General features: G+C 45.8%; 1 protein-coding gene and 2 long non-coding RNA genes across 4 annotated transcripts in view; 1 reads left to right on the top strand and 2 right to left on the bottom strand.

Annotated features, from left to right (window-relative positions):
* Positions 1 to 417: 417 nt before the first annotated feature.
* Positions 418 to 4,105, bottom strand: LOC147999445 (uncharacterized). Its single transcript, XR_015644128.1, has 3 exons — positions 3,996 to 4,105; positions 2,074 to 2,967; positions 418 to 526 (listed from the first exon to the last, which is right to left on the bottom strand). It is a non-coding gene; the product is annotated as an uncharacterized LOC147999445 (long non-coding RNA).
* A 4,403-nt stretch (positions 4,106 to 8,508) lies between these two features.
* On the top strand, positions 8,509 to 12,575 carry LOC147999444 (uncharacterized). 2 transcript variants are annotated; one of them, XR_015644127.1, is made up of 4 exons: positions 8,509 to 8,596; positions 8,688 to 9,240; positions 9,472 to 9,626; positions 11,563 to 12,575. It is a non-coding gene; the product is annotated as an uncharacterized LOC147999444 (long non-coding RNA). The 2 variants fall into 2 exon arrangements; XR_015644126.1 differs by lacking the exon at positions 11,563 to 12,575 and adding an exon at positions 10,685 to 10,928.
* Positions 12,576 to 19,263: 6,688 nt separating this feature from the next.
* Positions 19,264 to 20,626, bottom strand: part of Cyb5b (cytochrome b5 type B) — a 35,446-nt gene continuing 34,083 nt past the window's right edge. Inside the window, exon 6 of the mRNA XM_087595219.1 lies at positions 19,264 to 19,729. The gene's annotated coding sequence lies outside the window, so the exon portion shown is untranslated. The remainder of the gene's footprint in view (positions 19,730 to 20,626) is intronic.

The following is a 20,626-nucleotide window of genomic DNA, read 5'->3' as shown; positions in this document are numbered from 1 at the left end:
ATTTGATTTCTTTCACGGTTGACCTTTAACTGGCTACAGAAAGTGAGGTGGAGAACAGGCAGATAAGCGAGCTTGGTGGCGGGGTCTCTGCCCCAGTGTGGATTCTTAGAGACGTTTCTCATCACTTCCCTACCTCGGCCCTGGTCACTCCATACTACATCACTTTCATCTTTGTATTTTCCACTTCCTACGGTTACCAGCGCTTGCGTGTCTCATCACCACATGCCTCCGGGTGCCAAGAACACAGCCTGGTGCACAGCAGGTACACAAGTCTGTCTGCTAATTGACCTACCCCTTCATCTTGCCATGGAAGCGAAAACCAATGACGTCAAGGTCAAAGTCTCGGTTCATCTTAGAGCTTCTAATATGTGAGTGTCTAGACAGTCCTTTTTATTTTTGGCATTTTTGGCAAAGTGACTTTCTGCTGGAATTTAACAAAACCAGACAACGCCTGTCTCCCTAGAACCTCCTCTTCAGACGCAGGGCCACCTCTCCTGGAATCCACAGACATCCTGGTCGCCGGCTTCTGTGTGATAGAGAGACAGAGATAAGACAAAAGGCTTACAAACCCCTTTGGAGTATCCTGATGCCTGAAAGAGAGGCACAGTGCCGGCCAGGAGCCTTCACCCAGAGGCGGCCTTAGCTAGAAACGTGCCTACACACATGGACTGATTCAGACAGGAGCCAAGCAGGATACACTGCCCCAACCAGTGCTGAGAATCTTAAAAACCAGACCGGAAAAAATCTAGGGTAGAATATAGAGGGACAGGAAGACCTTTCCTTATTTTCCTTAATCCAACAGTTTCTCTTTTTTTGTCCCCAAATTGGGACAGAATTCAGGGCCTTATGCCTGTTGAGCTACACACTGCTGGCCTGTCACGAAGAGTCCTAACCCTCAAGAAGTTGAATACTCAGTTTGCGGCACAGAGGGGAGAGAGAAGAGAGGACCCCTCCTTTCAAACAAGGTTGTAATCATGTGTGCGCCAAAAGGTTAAGAACGGTGGTTAAGGAAGGCACGTAATTAGGCTAGCCAGTCACCATCCTAAACATGACCCAAAACTGCCACAATCACGAGAAAGGAAAAGTGTTTCATGCTCCAAAGAAAACAAAGCCACTTCCAACAGGAATTGGCTGTCATAGTCTCTGCACTCGGAAAAAAAAAAAAAAAAGAAAGAAAGATCAACAGAGCATCCGCCCAGCCTGCCCAAGGCCCATCCCTTAAGCCCAGGTCTCCAGGGAAGGCAGTGTGCCTTTGTTTTCCAGTCTGTGGGCAACTGGCTGGGCATAGAGCCAGAGGTGAGGGACCTGTGTGGAAGAGAATCCTGCAGGGTGCTGAGCCTTGCAGGCTAGAACTGCTCACGGGTGGGCTCGGGCTTTGCCCGGACCGGTCCGAGAGGGACCCAGAACCCACAAAACAGGGGGGACAATACTGCAGAGGCAGTGCCCTGGCCCGCTCTCTTCACGCAGCTCCTGCCAGGGATCTGGGCAACTTTCCTGCCCCCCACCCTACCCCCACCCCCACCCCCTCCGTGTTCCATCCAGCACCGCAGTCTTACTCATGGGCCTTGGTACTTTTAGAAGTCGTTTGGGGACCTTTCAAAATTGGCACGGCCATGTTTTCTCCCTGGGGCCCCCTCAGCTTTCAGAAGCTGCTTTGCTACGTTGGTATACAGGGACACTCCCTTCCTCTGACCCTTCTTGGCTTTGGAAGAGGAGGACCTGGGAGGTGGCAGATGTCCCAATAAATGCTGGAAAGAGCCCTGTGAGTGCTCAGGCAGAGGAGCCAGAGAGCTGCGCCAGCACTCGGGGTAACCTCCAGGGAGGGCGCAGTCCACACACATCCTGGCTTCCGAGAGCAGACTTTGGGTGTCTGCCCATTATCAGATTCTCCAGCTCAGCCCTAGGCCTTGAGCCTCACTGGGGTGTCCCTCAGCGTGGAGCTGCCCTTCTGTGCTTACATAAAGCTTCTCATTAATACACCCCCCAGGGATGCTTAGTCTCCAGTTCCCAGCTTCCTCATGATCATGAATGGCACCTTCATCACCAGGACTCATCATTGGAGTTCCAACTTACTGTGCACTGTTTAATTGGAAGGACCTTTCTAGACTCCATATCCAAAGTGCTTGCACCCCATGCACCAACTTCCTTTTATTAAAGTCGGCCTCTTTTAGGATCATGTTCTGTCTTCAGTGAACTCAGTGTGAAGTCACGAGGGGTTGGGACGCTACATGGTCTCTTTCTTCTTCACAGGGGCTTGGCAGCCTTCTCTCCTCCACTGTGTGCCTTGGGGAGTGGATGAATGGAGACACTGCCAATCGCCTCTGCAGCAACCAGACTCAAGCATGCGCGGTTTGCACTGACGGACCCCATTGCCCAAGCTCCTGTCTCACTGGTGTTGTAATGGGAGGCACACAGAAAACAGGCAGAGCAGAGGACAGGGTGCAGTAGAGAGCTTGCTCGATGTGGAAATCCCTCTTGGAAGCTCTCTCCCACAGTTCTTTCTGAAGATCACACCTTGCCCCTTTTCAGGTCTGGTGGCTGCCACCAACCCTGAACTGCTTCCTTATGCCTTGAGACAAATTTTCTCTACACTCTGTACTTGGTACCTTCACTAAACTGCCCTTTGAGTGATCCAGTTGTTATTTCCAGGATCAGTTCTGGGGCCATGTCTGACTCAGTGACCGCTGTTAGCCCAACAACACACTGGGCTGTCCTATCTTAGGTATTCATATGCCTGCTTTGAATGGGTGACTTCATTTTTATTTTAGTGAGGTGCTGGGTCCTGAGCATCTTGGGTAAGCATGTCGTTACTGAGCTGTATCCCAGTCTTGACGCATGAAAGGAAAGGATGCTGGAACTTGGAGAGGCGAGATGGTTCAGCAGTTGAGAAGGCTTATTGTAACTGCAGCACCAGGAGACCCAACACTCTCTACCAGCCTCGTCAGGCACCCACACATGTGGGCATACCTGCACACAGACAACATACACAACATTAAAATATCTTTGAAAAGAAGAATGCTAGCCTGCCATGGTGGCACCCAACTTTAACCCCAGCACTCAGGAGGCAGAGGCAGGCAGATCTCTGTGAGTTCAGGGCCAGCCTGGTCTACAGAATGAGTTCCAGGAAGCCAGGGCTACATAGACAGACACTGTCTAAAAATAAAGTGCTGTGTTTCTATTTATATTTTATTAAAGTGTGATTTATATACCATAAAATTCACCCTTTTAATAATACAATTTAGGGCTTTTGCTATACTTACAAACAACCATGTCCATGACCACTAACTGAAGCCTTCATCACCCTATAATCATTCCCATTCCTGGAAAGCCCAGTTTGCCCCAATCTGTGTCTGAACTTGACTATTCTGGACATGTCACCTAAGTTGGATCATATTGTATTGGATTTTTCTTTCGATGTCTGTTTCTTCTCTTTCTTAATGTCATGTTTTCAAAATTCATCCATATATCAGTTTCCTTAATTCTTATTGCTGGATAATTTTCCATTATGCACATGTACATGTGTGTACACACATGCTCACATGCATACACACTATATTTCCTCTCTGGGTATTTGAAAGTGCTACTGTGAATATTGTTGCATATACCTTATATGAACATGTATTTTCTTCTTTATTATTCTTATTCTATGTGCATGAGTTTTTTGCCTGCATGTGTCTATGTGCACCATGATCATGCCTGGTACCCACCAAGGTCAGAAGGGGTGTCTGATCCCTGGAGCTGGAGTTCTATATTGTTGTGAGCCATCATGTAGGCACTGGAAATTGAACCTGTGTCCTCTATAAGAGCAACAAGTGAGGGGCTGAACCATCTCTCCAGTCTCTTGCCACCCATCCCACACTGTTATTTTTGAGACAGGCTCTTGGTGTATAGTCTGGGCTGGCCTCTAACTCATGATCCTCCTGCCTCGGCCTCCTGAGCAATGAAGTTACAAGTATGTGCCACCAGGCCTTGCTAAACATGTTCTCAGTACTCACAGCATGTACGGAGGAGGGGAAATTCCTGGGTTGCACGATCTCTTCAGTTATTGTTTTCAGGAAGGATCCCGTGTTTTAGGTTTCTGTGTATCCCACAACATGCATAGTGCATTCTTTCCCATGTGGCCACGGGTATTGATATCTGCATGATGCAATGCCCATACCAACCAGGGCATGGAACAAAGGACATCTTGACAATTGTAGACCCGCCTTTAGGCACACGTCAGCCAATCGGACTATACAAACAAGAATGCTCACAGTACCGTTGCTGGTTTAAAAACTGGAAACAATCCAATGTCCATTGAACATAGATTGCATAAATACCTTGTGGACTGTCCAGCAAAGAAAACTAAACGAACTGTCACTATTAGGAAGAGCCCAGGGGGACCTCACATAGTGTTGAAAGAACCAAGTCTCAAAAGAATACATAAGGGGTGGTTTCACTCATGTGAACTTCCAAAACAAAGGAAACAGAATCATGTGGCTTAAGGTTATATGGGTAGGTGGAAAAACTATTAAAATGATTCTAACAAAAAAAAAAAAAAAAAAAAAAACCCAGGATATCGGTTGTCCCTGGCAGCAAGAGGGAAACTCGTGTCAGGGAAGGGCTCAGGAAATTTCTGCAGATTGCAGACAGGTCTCTCTGAATAATCGCAGCTGGATGGCACCTGCCTCCTTCTCCTCTATTCCGAAGTTTAGAGGAGGCGGAACAGAACCTAGGTCCAGGTGTCAGAGGCCTGGATTCTAGACCAGGTTCACCATCTAGGAGCTATGTGACAGAAGTTGAATGAATGACTTAACCTCTGTCTCAGATTCTGTATCTCTAAAACAAGATGACAATGACATTAGCCATGACCGTCCTGAGGCTTCCTCTCTCTAGGTGCTATGCTCAGGGAGTCTACTGGTGTTATCATTCTGCAGCTCCAAGGCTGACTGAAGCCACCTTCAGGAGGAAAAAGAATGTTAGCAGCTAGAGCCTACCTAAGGGTACGTACATACAAGTAGGAATGGACCCTGGGACTCCACCTCTCAGTGGGATGTTGCCAATTCCAAAGGCAGCGTCCCCCTCCCTTCCCCCGCTGGGAATGGCTGTCGCACATCACCATCAAGGTGGGGGGAGCTAACCACAGCTCTCAGATTTGTATCTTCTCCATTTAAGACACCAAACAACAGAGCCTAGTGTGTCTCAGTACAAACTAACCAGAGTCCCAGGGACAGGATTGGTACTGATCTAATGTGGATCAAGTGTCCATTCCTGAGCAGCTCAGTTGTGGCGAAGGAGCAGAATCATCTGCAAAACGGGACACGAGCTGTGAGACTGAGTGGGAACACAGAAGCTGGCTGTGAGTGCACAGAGACCTAATTCTGTAGGGAGCGTGCATGGCCCCGAGTGGGTGGGGAAGGGAGCCCAGAACAGAACAATGGACACCAACTCGTACTTAATCAGTTCTCTAATACCCATCAAGGCAATGACGTAAAATCTGCCCATTTTACAAAGTGACTAAAAACCACGCAGTACCCAGGGTCCTTTTTATTGTTGTTTTTTTGAGACAGGCTTTCTCTGTGTAGCCCTGGCTGTCCTGGAACTCACTCTGTAGAGCAGGCTAGCCTCAAACTCTGAGACCTGCCTTCCTCTGCCTCCTAAGTGCTGGGATTCAAGGCTTGCACCACCACCACCTGGCTGCCCACCGTTCTTTAAGAGCAGCACTGTGAATGTTTTGGGATCCACAATTATCTGTAAGGCAAGGGACCCTCATTTGCACCATGACATGGCTAGCAGCAGCCCTGGCCTCTCTCTTAACTAGATGTCATTGGCACTCCTCTGGCTGAAACAGTAAGAACGTCTCTAGTGGGGCCTGCGGAGATGCATCGGCCGTGAAGCACATTCAGGATTCAGTTCCCAGCACCCACGTCAGACAACCTGCAGCATCTTTAACTTCAGATCCAGGGACTCTGACGCCCTCTTCTGGCCTTCTAAGGCACCCGCTCATATGGTGCACATTCAGAGAAGCAGACATATGCATAAAGTCAAAATACATAAATCTTCTTTTAAAGATTAGTTTATTTATTATATATGAGTACATTGTAGTTGTCTTCAGACACACCAGAAGAGGGCATCAGATCCCACTACAGACAGTTGTGAGCTTCCATGGGGTTGCTAGGATTCGAACTCAGGACTTCTGGAAGAGCAGTCAGTGCTCTTACCCACTGAGCCATCTCTCCAGCCCTACATAGATCTTTTAAAGAAATATCTTCAGGGAGCTGGATGTTCACCATCCTTGATATGTGTAAAGCCCTAAATCTAATCCAATCTGGATTATGTCAAATGTGCCATGGGGTTGGGAACCACCGAAACAGGCCCTGGAATTGTAACAAAGCCTTTCCACTGCTATCACAGAGCCAGGATCCAAATCCTGGCTGGTCTGACCCCAAAGCCTGTTCTGAGTCATGGTCTCCCTCGTGGTAATGTCTAACTTGCCTCACACAGTTGCGATGCTATCAGTGTGAGCACACCTTGAAGAGTTAGGTGAGACACAGTTTGCCAAGTCTGCAAATTCCTCTCATGTGTCTCATGGGCAGCCGCTCAACAGGACAGGGTTCTCTGTTACCAACCAACCGCATTTCACACTGGGCTTCCTGATGTGGCTGCTTCCTAGGTCCTTTTCTTCATGGGGATTGAGACTTTTTTTTTTTAAAAAAAATCATTTACAGTTCATTTACTTCTCTGTGTAACATCTGTGTGTATGGGTGTCCGTGCGTGAGGATACATGTGTACTGTGTTGTGTGTATACAAATCAAAAGGCAACTTTGAGGAGTCGTTTCTCGACGTCTATCAAGTGTGTCCCAGGAATCGAGCTTGGATTGTCAGTGTTGCCTGTAGGTTCCTTTGAGGTGAGCCATCCTGCCAGCCTCTCTCATGATGGCTGCTATTTCAGGTTCTTGTCTTTCTGCGTCTAATTCTAACTCTCTATGCTCTGCCTTACTACAGCTGCTCGTGCTAGACTTTCTCCAGAAGAGTTAGAACTATCTGCAGATAACCTGTTCCTGTACCAGTTCTTTTCTATTATTGTGATGAGACACCATTACCAAGGCAAATTATAAAAGAAGAGTTCCATTGGGCATATGGTCCCACAGAATTAGAATTCACAGTGGCGGGGCAAAGGGACGGTGGCAGGTGGCTGGAGCAACCACTGAGAGTTCACGTCTTCATCTACAAGCTGGGCACAGCAGGAATGCACGAGTCTGGAAATCCCATAACCCACCCCCAGTGGCACGTCTCCTCCAAGACCACACCCCCTAATCCTCCCCAAACCAGTCCACTAACTGTATTCAAATATAGGAGCGAGTATTCAGATATGGTTGCTTCCTAGGTCCTTTCTTCTCTGTCCTAATGGGGCTGTTCTCATTCACACAACAGTCCCCAAAGGCTACTGACAAAATAAATTACACCTCTTCCTTCATGAAAAGGGGCTGCTTTCCTCTAAAGTCCTGTTTCCTTGGAGTGAACTCATCATAACTAAAGCTCCTCCCTGAAACTCCTGCTGGGAAAAAAAAGCCCTCCATGAAGTCTTTAATCTGCTGGGTTTTATTCAGGTTTTTAATTAGTTGTGGCTCAATTCTAGAAACCACAGGGTCCTTCCTGAGGTTTTCCCATCTAAGCCAGAAGGGGAAGCTTCCACAGCTGAGAAAAGTGAGTTGGCACTGCACAACTGACAGGGAACCTGCATCGAGAGCTTTTAGGAGTTTACAGACAAAAGCATATCCTGGGCTGGCAAGATGGCTGACAGCTAAAGGGTTTGCTGCCAAGCTTGACAACCTGAGTTCCATCCATGGGATCACACACACACACTTTCCTACTCCCTATTCATAGATAAATAAATGCAATCAAATTTTAAATTTTATTTTATTATTTTTTAGTTACTGTTCACTGATTTTAGTTATTTTTAATTTTATTTTTTAATTTTTAAATTTTAATTATTTTTTATTTTAATTCTGTGGGTTTGTGCATATGAGCACTGGTGCCCTTGGAAGCCAGAGGCATTGGACCCACCTGTAAATGTAATAAGCATTTTATAAATTAAAAAAAAGAGAAAGGAAGAAAACGAAAACATGTTCCTAGGTTCATGTGGCTATCTGGTAAAATGACCATGACCCACCATCCATAGCCTTCTAGTCAAGATCTGAAAATTGAGAAAAATACATAGCCCTTGAGTGTGTACACTGTAGCTCAATGAATTTGTCCAAGGTAAACACCCTCACAAAACACCACCCCAGTCAAGAGATGACTAACATTCCAGAAGCCCCTCTCAGGCCCCCTCCTAGTCACTCCCCACCCTCTCCCCAAAGGCAGCTACTATAATTTTAATCCTCTGACCTCCATATTTTTATATATCTGATGGCCCAGATAATTATCTCTAGAGGCCAGAGTTAATCAGAAGCTGGGAGCATTCTTTTCCCATGAGTCACTTCTCTTCGGCATAGTTTATCAGTGAGGATGCTTCCAGCTGGAAGCAACAGAGCCCTCAAACAAACAGCCCCGACAACAGGAACATGTATGCCCTCTCCAGCAGTGGAAGCCTGGCTGTACGGCGAGCTTGAGGGTAAGCTGCAGGAACCTACTTGGCCAGCCTCAGCTTCTGTGGATTTCACAAGATGTTCACATTAGTTCTTTCTTGGGGCTCTCTCTTTTAGACAGGAGACAGCTCCCAGATGTCCCCTCACATCCCAAGAGAGAGAACTGGGTCACATGTGCAGCCCACCAGACCAGTGGATGGACTCATTTACTCCAGCTGGCTTTGACTTAGCACTTGGGCCGGCGTGGACATTGAGATGTCTACTCCATGGTGCTATATAAAGAGGAACCACGTCACGAAACTGAAGACGTCTGCTTTGAATTTATCAGCCCGATTCCTATTGCTAAATGGTAACGAGGGCTATAAACAGTGGATTTGTGGCTGAACAGACTGTTGGAGATTCAAGGTTAGGGTAAGTGACTATGAGGAAAGAACAAATTGACCATGACAAAGTAAACACGGCAGCCCTTGCCCTCTCTCTCCTCAGAATGCTAATGATCCCGACTCTCTGAGCTGCCTGTTTAGGCACTGAGTCATGAAGAGATTTTCTGAAACCTATTGGAATGGCGTCTGTTACCAGTTATGCTAAACACGGGACAGAATGTCTCGGTCTACGCTCAGGACAAATTCTACCTCTTTCAAGTCACATGCTGGCCTGACGCACACAAGAGGTATGCCATTTAAATGCTACAAGGTACACCAAAAACAGTCACGCCCCCCTCCAAAGCATTATCGATATGTTCTAGAATATTCTATCATGCTAAAAAAAAAAATCCCAACATATTCCTTTAAGAAATTATTAGGAGTCATCTATGACCGTATTTATATTTATTTTTTATATTTATGGTGTGTGTGTGTGTGTGTGTGTGTGTGTGTGTGTGTGTGTGTGTGTGCATATGCAGTGCCCTCACAGGTTAGAATGAGACATCGGTTCCGTGGAAACTGGATGCTTGTGAGCTGCCATGTTGGTACTAGGAACTGAACTTAGGTCAGCTGCAAGAGGAAGCGTTAACTGCTGAGCCATCTTTCCAGCACCATCGATACTTCTTTTAAAGAGGTAACTGGGAGTTCATTATGTTTTTTCAACTTGGGAGTCATAATCTTATTAAAACAGTAAGTGAAACCAAGTGTGGTGGCACGTGCCTTTAACCCCAGCACTTGAGGCAGAGGCCAGTGGGTCTCTGTGAGTTCAAGGCCAGCCTGATCTACTGAGGGAGTTCCAGGATAACTAGGGCTACAGAGAGAAACCCTGTCTTGGAGGGGGGGAACCCCAAAATAAAAACATAAGCAAACAAACAAATAAAATGCTGAACAAACCTAACTGGAAGATCTGTCGCTGAAGATGTGAATGATTGCCAAACCCTCGTCAGTAACTAGTAATCAAACGAATGGCAAAGGCAACAGCGATATTTTTGTATTAACCGGCAAGGTTTGGGTATCTATGAATGCGAGTATAAACAGCACATAACTTTTATCGGTGAGGTACTGTGTTATATACACATGTAAGTTTATACAGATGTGTGCATACACACACACACACGGACTGTCTAAGAATCCAGGAGTTGTTCAGTCCACGAGGCTGGATGTCTCAGCTGGTCTTCACTACACCCCAGAATCCTGAAGAAGTAGGCTCTGATGCCAGTGAACGAATGGACATGCCCAAGAGAGTGGGGACGAGCAGGCCAAGAGCAAAAGCTTCCTTCTCCCATGTCCTTTACACAGGCGGCCAGCAGACCATGTGGCCCAGATGGGTGGGTCTTCCCACTTCAGATGATTTGATACGGAAAAACTCCTCAGAGATGTATCCAGCTGACTGGGTTTTAGTTAACTGCATGTGTAGTCAGGCTGACACCAAGAACAGCCACTGTAGCACATATGTGCTATGTTGTTACATTTGGTTTAAAAAGCTCTAAGGGGCTGGGAAGGCAGTAAACTCTTTACTGAGTCATCTCCCCAGGCCCAGTCACAAATGTTTTTTAATATTTTTTGTTTTTAATTGTACCCCATTTGTAAGGTACCATCAGCACATGTAGCCACTCTGTTCTGTAATATTACCATTATAAGAAAATACATTGATAGCATGCTTTATTTAAGTGTCTATTGTTTCTACTAAAGTGAAAAAGAAAACTGTGAACCTGGAGAGACGCCGTGGTTAAGAGCACTGCCTGCTCTTCCAAAGGACCAGAGTCCAGTTCCCAGCACCACAGACAGCACCACATAAAGGCAGTCTAGGGGGTCGAACACCCCTCTTCTGACCTCCTTGGGCACCAGGCATGTACTGTGGTGCACAGATGTACATGCAGGCAAAACATCTGTGCATAAAAGTAATAAATTTTAAAGGCAAAAAGCATATAAGCATAACGTGATGGCCTTCCTTGTACTCTTACGGTAGCTGCCATTTGAGAGCCCCTGGATGTTTGAATTTGCGTTCTTGTTAGGAGTCTGCTCCCCGCTCAGAGTGACCTGAGTCATGTCTTCAATCTTGTGTCAGCTGGGATGTGCCTTTTATTCAGGCCTCCAGTCCACCTCCACTTTGCAGTCTCAGGTAAACGTTTGTGAAAGAAGTGAATGATTTCATTTCAAGATGCCCCGCCCCCTTGCAGGAGCCAGAGAGATGATGGTTCAGTGGTTAAGAATATTGGCTGCTCTTGCACAAGTCCCAGCAGCCACATGGTGGCTCACATCCATCTGCCACTCGGGTCCTCTCTTCTCACCTCCACAGGCACTGGGCACACATGTATGTGGACACAGAAACACTCATACACATAAAAATAAAGTACTTCAGTGTAGTCAAGGTTGCTTCTTAAGAACATTCAGGATCCTCTTTACAGTTAAGGAAGTGTCACTCGAAAACTCCAAAAGGTCAGGTCAAGGTTGTAGACTTTAACAGGAGTGCTCTTGCCCACCCTGTCAGGAGATGGTGTATCCTCTGTTTCCGGTTTGGATTTTTAGTTGTTTTGTTTTGTTTTGTTTTGTTTTGTTTTGTTTTGTAGTAACTACCCCAGCAACACAACACAACACAATTCCATATTGCCACTAGTCTAGGCACTGGCCTGGGTCTAGCGAGGGAACTCAGAAGAGGAACCCCTGCCAACTTCTGCCCTCAGTGAAACTCCAGTGTAGACAGGAAAACAGAACACACGGCAGGGATGAAAGATGAAGAACTCAGTCAACCTGGACTGGAGTCATTTGAGGTTTCTTGAAGATTGAGAGACTGACGCCAGGGAATACTCAAGTGGAAATGGACTGGGAATCTCCCACTTCTCTCTTCCTGTCTCCGGCAGACATTGCTAATCAGTGCTCACACGGATCCACCCGCCATCAGACCCAATACAGTGCTCCAGGTAACATCTCAACTGGAGGGAGAACTAGCAACAAAATCCATCAGGAGGCAGGGGTAGGGTGTATTGGCTTGCCAGAGAGATCTCTCAAGGAGAAAGAATGAGGAGGGGGCTGGGGATTTGGCTCAGTGGTAGAGCGCTTACCTAGGAAGCGCAAGGCCCTGGGTTTGGTCCCCAGATCCGAAAAAAAAAAAAAAGAATGAGGAGAAAAAACAGAAGTAGCTGGTGAAACCTGAGAGGAATTTTCCTACATTCTGCTAATGAACAGCGAGATTTACCCCTAATGACGGACAGGGCGGGAAGACTCTGGCCTCCTGGAGCGGCTTCTTGTCTCCGCACAGCTTCTGCACAGACAGGCAGCTGGGGCTGAGCAAAGTCACCCCCATTGCCCATTCAGGTCAGACTCAAACCAGAGAACTCGCTTCGGCCAGTGTTTCACGTAGCCGCTTACAGACTGGGAAAGCACCAGTCATGTGTCTGTCAAAGAAAATCCAAGGTTAGAGAGATGGTTCGGGGTTCACAGCACTTGTTGCTCTTGGCAGAGGACCTGGGTTCAGTTTCCAGCACCCACATCAGATCCCCTGGAACTGGAGTTACTGACGACCGCTTCTGACCTCTGTGGGAGCCAGGCATGTACATAATGCGGACAAAATGCTCATACAGATAAAATAAACAAATCTTTAAAAATTAAAATTAAAAATAACACTTTAGGGCTGGAGAGAAGGCTCAGCGGTTAAGAGCACTGACTGCTCTTCCAGAGGTCCTGAGTTCAATTCCCAGCAACCACATAGTGGCTCACAACCATCTGTAATGGGATCTGATGCCCTCTTCTGGTGTGCCTGAAGCCAGAGAGTGTACTCATATACATAAATAAATAAAAATTTAAAAAATAACATTTTAGAAAAAAATCTAAATGAAAATATTATTATTATTGACAGGATGTCTTTCTCCGTGAAGGGTTTCTTTTCCTGGCTGTCCTGGATTTTACTATGTAGACCAGGCTAGCCTCAAACTCAGAGATCTGCCGGACTCTCAAGTGCTGGGATTAAAGGGTGTGCACCACCACCCGGCTTTAAACGATGTTTTTACGAAGGAAATGCAGAGCTTTTAAGAAGGCTCTCCAGCTCTGTTAACCTTTGTCTGCTGGGAAGCATGCTGGCTGAGGTCACAGAGAATGCAGATGATGCTCACAGATAAAGAACTCGCTGGATAAACAACACTTTTCCTGGGGTTCAGCAGTTAAGACCATGTCCTGCTCTTCCGAGGACTCAGAGGACTCTCAGGACTCGTGTAGAGTGGCTCGCAACCCCCTGTAATTCAAGCTCCGGGGATCTGACGCTGTTACAGTAAATGTCAATTGGGACTTTCTACCCAACCTTGATCACTTAGTTCCCAAATAAAAAACACAAAACCTCTATGTTTGTAGTAAGCCTTAAAGCGCTAGAGCTGAGCAGACAGCAGTCCTCTGTGCATTTTATCCACTTCCCTGTCCGTAACCCAGAGGTATCACTGGCCTTGTCCTGCTTAGGCTTCTCCGGCTCCACCAGGCAGGCCCTCATGGCCATGCCGTTCAAGATCCACTACCCCGTGGGGACTTCTGCTCTCTTCCTCCTGGTCTCTGACTCTGACCCCAAGCCAGGAACCCTGCCTACCTCTCTTCTGCCAAGTTACAGGCTGTGGACATTTTTATTCAACCAATACTTTTAAATTAAGGAGCAAGGTTTGCACAACAAAAAGTTGGCATTCGTGAGAATTCACTCTAACACGTGCACTCACTTGCACAATCCCCGAGACACACATACATAAGTATGTGCATATGCAATCAAAAATAATAAACAAAAATCTTAAAGAAAAATAGTTTTCTTGCCCAGCATGTATAGGGCCCTAGCACCACTAATAATCAATATGTATATAATAAAATTAAATAAAAATAGACTGGAAGGAACAAGTCAAAAATGCAAACAGTTATCTAAGTATCCATTACACTTCTATGCTGTGTACCTGCACTGTGTGTGCCCCAGCGTGCGGAGACGAGGGGACAAGAAGACCCTTCGTCTACCATGAGAGTTCCAGGGGTCAATCCCTGGGTGACAGGTGCCTTTATCTACCAAGCCATTAAAGCCATTCATCAATGGTTGGGGACACAGATCAGGTGGTAGACTACAAGAAGCCATGGGTTCAGTCCTTAGCACCACAGAAATTGGGCGTGGTGGTGCGCACCTGGAATTTGCCCAGTCAGATGGCAGAGGCAGGAGGATATTCATTTAAGCTCTCTTTGGCTACACAGGGAGTTTGAAGCCAGCCTGCGCTATAGGACATCCTGTCTCCAAAAAGAAATAAAACAGAGCAAAAAAATCACACATTGGAACAGAGAAATATATATATATATACGTATATATATTATATATATATATTTTTTTTTTCTCCTTTGAAGCAGGGTCTCCTTATGTAGCCTAGACTGGCCTTGAACTCATGACTCCCAGACTTCTGAGTGCTATGACTTTTACTATACATCATTCCCTCCTGGCTGCCCTAACTGGTAATTCTTAATTCTTGCGAATAAAGGATGTTTAAAGTTTTATTATATGAATCGATTAGGTTTTGAAAGCGTCTCCATCCACAGCTCTGACAAGCCCGAACTTGTTATATAGAAAAGAGTGCCTCAAATGTGCTGTGACCTTCCGGCCTCTGCCTCCCAGAACTGGGGCTACAGAACTGCCACTACCCGCTGCTGCACAAAGTGTCCCGATAAACTTAGTCTGAAGTTCATTTGAAAACAGTGATGCTTCAGAATGATTTTTGCACAGTGGAGTCACAAACATGCGTTGCCAGTACACACCCTCTAAGCTCGGGGTAGCAGCCTCTGCCTCCTAAGGTCTATTAATAACGATATGCAGACACAAATGAAGCACGCAACATAAACGAGACAATACCATGTGTGGTACAGGTTGTAGTGCCAAAGCAGGGGCCCGGGTGAAGATTCTGACCCATAATTCCCCTTGTAAATGTAAGTCATATAACCTTTTATACCTGTTTCTCTTTCTATAAGCAGGGGACGATAAAAGAAACTTTAGTAGGATTGTTAAAGAGAACCAAATGACGTAATGGGTAGGGTGTCTCATAAGCACTGTGCAAGTGTGAACTTGATTTTAAACAGAGAATTATCACAGCTAATTGTCAATTCAGATGTAGGCCAGACTCCAGTGCGCTGTATACTAAGACAGAAAAGTGGCAAACTGAACTTGACAGATTTTTTTTCATTATTTTCACTAATTGTGTGTGTGTGTGTGTGTGTGTGTGTGTGTGTGTGTGTGTATTTCGAGATTGTATCTCATATAGCTTAGGCTGCCGTCAAACTCACGGTGTTGCTCAGAATGGCCTTGAACTTCTCATTCTCGTCTCTCCACCTCCCCAATGATACGACTGCAGGCGTGCACCACCATGCCCGGTGTCTTAGTCAGGGCTACCATTGCTGTGATGAAACACCACGGCCGAAGTAACTTGGGGGAGAAAAGAGTTTATTTGGCTTACACCTGGACATTACAGCTCATCGTCAAAGGAAGTCAGGGCAGGAACCTGGAGGCAGGGCCTGATGCAGAGGCTGTGGGAGGTGCTGCTTACTGTCTGACTCCTTAAGGCTTGCTCTGCCTATTTTCTTATAAAACCCAGGGCCACCAGCCCAGAGGTGGCCCCCTCCACAACAGTCTGAGACCTCCCCCATCAATCACTAATTAAGAAAATGCCCTGCAGGACTGCCTACAGCCTGAACTTATAGAAGCATTTTCTCTTCTCTCCGTTGACTCTAGCTTGTGTCAAATTGACGTAAAGCTAGCCAGCACACCCGGCTAATGCAACACATGTACATATTTCTAAAGGCTAAATAGTGTCACAGTCTCCTGCTAGAGCAGAATGGCTCTTCAAGCTTTCACATGGAGAGCTACACACGAACCTGCCACAAACCCTCTCGCAAACAGCAGGGATTATAGGATGCAGCACAAGGCTGCTGCCTCCCCAGTTCTTTTTTGTTTGTTTGTTTGTTTGCTTCTTTTTAAAAAATTATTTTATTAACAGGCAGTGATGGTGCATGCCTTTAATCCCAGCACTTGGAAAACAGAGGCAGGTGGATCTCTCTAAATCAGAGGCCAGCCTGGTCTACACAGTGAGTTTCAGGACCGTTAGGGCTACACAGAAAAACCCTGTCTTGAGAAAAAAATTATTATGATTTTATATATGTGAGTATGGCCATGCACAGGTGTGGGGATTGGAAATTTCCAGAGTCCTTTCTCTCTTTCCACTTTAACATGGGCTTTGGGGATTGAATACATCCTGTCAGATTTGTGTAGCATGGACCTCTGCCCACTAAGCCATTTTTAAAAAGTATTATTATTTTATGTGTATGGGTGTTTTGCTTGCTTGCATGTCTGTGCACCATGTATGTGCCTGGTGCCCTCGGAGGGTGTCAGAACCCTGGGATTGGAGTTAGATTTGAGCTGCCATGTGTGTGCTGGAAACTTAAGCTGGGCCCTTGTGAAGAAGGGCCAGTGCTCTCAAACACCCAGCCGTCTCTCCTCTCCAGCCCTAATTTTTCCTTTTCTGAAATGATACATCACATAGACCAGGCTGATCTCCAACATGCTATACAACTAGGGATGATCTGCAGCTTTTTTTTTTTAAGAAGTATTTAATTATTTTATGTGGGTACACTGTAGCTGTCTTCAGACACACCAGAAGAGGGCATCAGATCCCATTACAGATGGTTGTGAGCCACCATGTGGTTGCTGGGATTTGAACTCAAGACCTCTGGAAGAGCAGTCAGTGCTCTTAACCGCTGGGCCATCTCTCCAGTCCCAATCTTCACCTTTTTGTCCTCCAGCCTCCACCTCCTAAATGCTGGGAGGAAAGAGGTGTGACATCACACCCATGCTACCTCATAGGAAGATGTGATTTTGTGTCAAGTTCACAAGGGTCTGACTTGTGGCTATTGTTGGTGTCAATCTGACTACATCTGGAATTAACTAAAGCAACTGGGTTCATCTGTGGGGGATTTTTTTCTGAATTAAATAATTTGAAGTGGGAAGACTCACCTAAATCAAAAATTTTTGCAGTAGGAAGACCCATGTTTAATCTGGGCCACATCATCTGCTGGCAGCCTATATAAAGGACATGGAAGGAGGAAACTGGCAAGTTCATTCCTTCACTGGCATAGAGCATACTGCCTCAGGATTCTGGTGTACTGAAAACAGCTGAGACATCCAACCTCAAGGACTGAACTACTGGCTTCTTAGACTTTCTGTTAGTAGAAAGCCATTGTGGGATGAGCTGAACCACAGCCTGTAAGCCATTCTAATAAATCCCCATTATATACGTAAAATATATATTCATTCTATCAGTTCTGTCCCTATAGAGAACCTTGACTAATATATTATTCATCTTTTCTTTTCTTTTCTCTTCTCTTCTTTTCTTTTCTTTTTTCTTTTCCTTTCCTTTTTAAAGGCTGGGTCTCACTATGTAGCCCTGGTTGGCCTATTACTTAATATGTAGACCAGGGTAGTCTCAAACTCAACTCCCAGAGATCTGCCTGCTTCTGCCTCCCAGTGCAGGGACCCAGTGACACCACACTCAGCTCTCCTCCCTGCAACCGTTGAGGTACAGCAAAGTTCCTCAGCTGTTAGAGATCCTTCTAATACTTAACTCCATCTTGAAAAACATGTGGTTTTGTTGTTCTTGTCACCATTTCCTGACATTCTCATTCTAAATAATGAGAATTTAATAACAATAGTTTGCACATTCACACATGGGCTTCTATAGGTTTTCCTTGAGCGTTTACATTAGGACTATTCTAAGTATAGTTCTAGAGCATATATCCTCCTTTTCTTTTTCTTTTACTTTCCTTTTTTCTTCCTAATTTCTGGGCTGGCCTCAAATTCAAGATCTACTTGCCTCAACCCCCCAAGCCCTGAGATTAGATCTTTCACCTGGATAGCCACAACTTTCCCTGATAGCCGTGTACCTGAATACTTTTTAATCATACGCTTGTAAGTATGTGACATTTGGAAGGCTGGGGTAGGAAAGTGGAGTTCTAAGTCAGCTTAGGTACACAGCAGGATTCTCTTAAATAATAAACATTTTGCAGTGCTACAAATGAAACTGAGTATACAAGAGTAGCTTACCATATATGAACGCTCTGGATGGGATGCCCAGAAATAAAATAAAATGTTATGCAAGAAAACTGAGCCATCTCAAGCCTACTATCACTACAGAGCCATGTGGTGGCATCAGGTTATAACCCAGCATCGGGGAAGCTGAGGAAGATGGTGCTTCAGAAAGAATGGAGTTGTCATTGTCTGTTTTTCTATTCTTATAGGTATGGGCATTTTGCCTGCATGTGTGTATGCATCACTTATGAACAGTGACCATAGAGGCCAGAAGAGGACGTCAGATTGTTAGTCGTCATATAGGTACTGAGACTTGAACCCAGGTCCATTAGAAGAGCAGTCAGTGCTCTTAGTTTCTAAGTCATCTCTCCAGCCTCAAGAACCAACTTTTCAAAATGCATCTAAACACCTTAGCCAAGCAGCTCTGACTACACAGACTGCGTCTAGCTGAATGCTGTCAGATGGATGCTACCAGATACTTAAACTCTCGTTAAGTGGAGTCACGGACCTCCAGATTATTATGAATCAAGATTTGTCACGCAACTATCAAACAGCAGGAAGAGTGCCTTGATAATGAATTCCTATTAGCATCAGAGATTAAACATTAGATTCAAATGCTGGCATTAAGAATGGGGCTATCCCTTCCTGTGACTAATCCTCGATTCCTGTGGTAGTGGAATCGCCGGGGCCTAATGAGTGATCTACTCTGACCTAATGCTGGTCATGCTAAAAGGCTATCAGTGTGTGATAGAGGTAATTATAAAATGGCCTATTTCCCTTGTTTCACACAATCACTAGACCCTCACCCTCTGTGTATAAATTTCCCCAACAGTTTAGCTAGTTCCAAGAAAAACAATCAGTTGAGGCCCAGCACCACAGACAATAAAACATTATCTCATGTAGGCTTTTCTTTACTGATAGAAAGAGAACTTCAAACTGTTTTCTGGTTCCTACTTCATATCCCTTAGCATGGCCAAACCTGATGGCTCTCTCCCAACTACCAAGTGAGAAATCCACTTCCAACAAAGAACCCTGAGGAGCCACTGCACAGCCTAACTTAGGTTACGAATGTCAGCACTGATGCCGAAGAACATGGTGCACCCTGTCTTCATCCAGAGCACCTAAGAAGCACAGCACCAACATTTCCTTAAAAACAAGTCTTTTTTTTTTTTTTTAAAGCAACCGTAGTCAGGACGAGAAAAGGAAAACAGTGTCTTTATTGTGTAGTTCTAACAAACATTCACTGTGTGCACATTCCAGTAGAAAGAGACAAAGATCTTTGTTCAAAATAAGCTGAAACCACGTAGGTAAACAAACCCCACCGTTGAATTCACAAAAGGAATGTAGTATTAGCCACTCAGTTGAGGGCGCAGGAGAAGGCGAGTTAAGGAACTGAAAGGATGTTCTACCCGAGCAGTTGACCTGGACAGTGCGGGCATGGGCAAGGGGCGGCCCCTGCAACTCGAGAGTAAGACACTGGGCGTAAGGCAGGTGACCGACACGTCCCTGCTTCGTCAGCCTCCCTCCTGGACCACTCCCACTGATCCCGAAGCTGGCCAAACATGACAGAGCTCCCCGTTACTTCTGGATATTTGGCAACTGAATCTCACAGCTTCAACACTTCAGTTTCTTGTTGAGACACGACATGTCTGAGTCCACTTCCCCTGGGGGAGGAGGCAAAGAACATTTATGCTTCAGTCATCTCAGGTCAACGGCAGCCAGGCGGGGATCACCTGACACAAGCACTGCCGCCTGTGATGACACACCTGGCTTGTACCTCACTTCTCACTGCTCACCATCAGCACTAAATGAGCCCCGATGGCAACTGCTGGAAGAGCCAGCCAGCTCAAATGACGGCATGGACAGACTTGTCTCTGCCTAAGTAACCACACAAGGAGACAGGAACAGTCCATACGCTGTCCTGGTGCTCTCTTTACAAAAGGATGCATCACCAGCTCCCAGGGCCGGGTAGAGACTTAGAGAATGGGTGTTAACACCGTGTCTGGGTAGCATAAATTTCTCTTTCATTTCTCATCAGTCACTACCTGTATATGTGGCAGCAGCTGGTCACCTCAAGAATAAACAACCAAATCTGCACCTCACCTCCAGGTCAGGAGCTGCTGTCAGTGGACAGGAACTGTCTCCTCTTGGTCTTAATAATGGTTTTCATGACCCTCAAATGTCAAAGCTTCTTTGACAAGTTCAGACTTTTAAAAATGCATTAGCGCACATGTTGTATTGCTCTGTTGTTTAGGAAAAGCCTTGACAAACTCCCGCCTAAAACCCACCTTTCGCCTGGCTGTTTATGTAGGCAACAGAATTACAGCAAATAGACCTGAAAGGTTTGGGGTTCTGTTCTGAGACAGAGTCTCCTTATGTAGCTTTGGCTGGCCTGGAGCTTGCTCTAAACCAGGCCGGCTGACAACTCAGGAAAAATGTCTGCTCTGCCTCCCAAGTGCTGGGGTTAAAGATAAAAAAAAGCAGCATCATTTTCTATAACATAAAATGATATCACATTATCAGTAGTTCAAAAGAGGCCCTGGGTATTGATGGATTTCATG

This window comes from Rattus norvegicus, chromosome 19, assembly GCF_021556685.1.
Source record: "Rattus norvegicus strain SHRSP/BbbUtx chromosome 19, alternate assembly SHRSP_T2T, whole genome shotgun sequence".
In the NCBI taxonomy this organism is placed as follows: Eukaryota; Metazoa; Chordata; class Mammalia; order Rodentia; family Muridae; genus Rattus; species Rattus norvegicus.
Note: the sequence above shows the minus strand (reverse complement) of the source record. Positions and strands in the feature narration are given on the sequence as shown.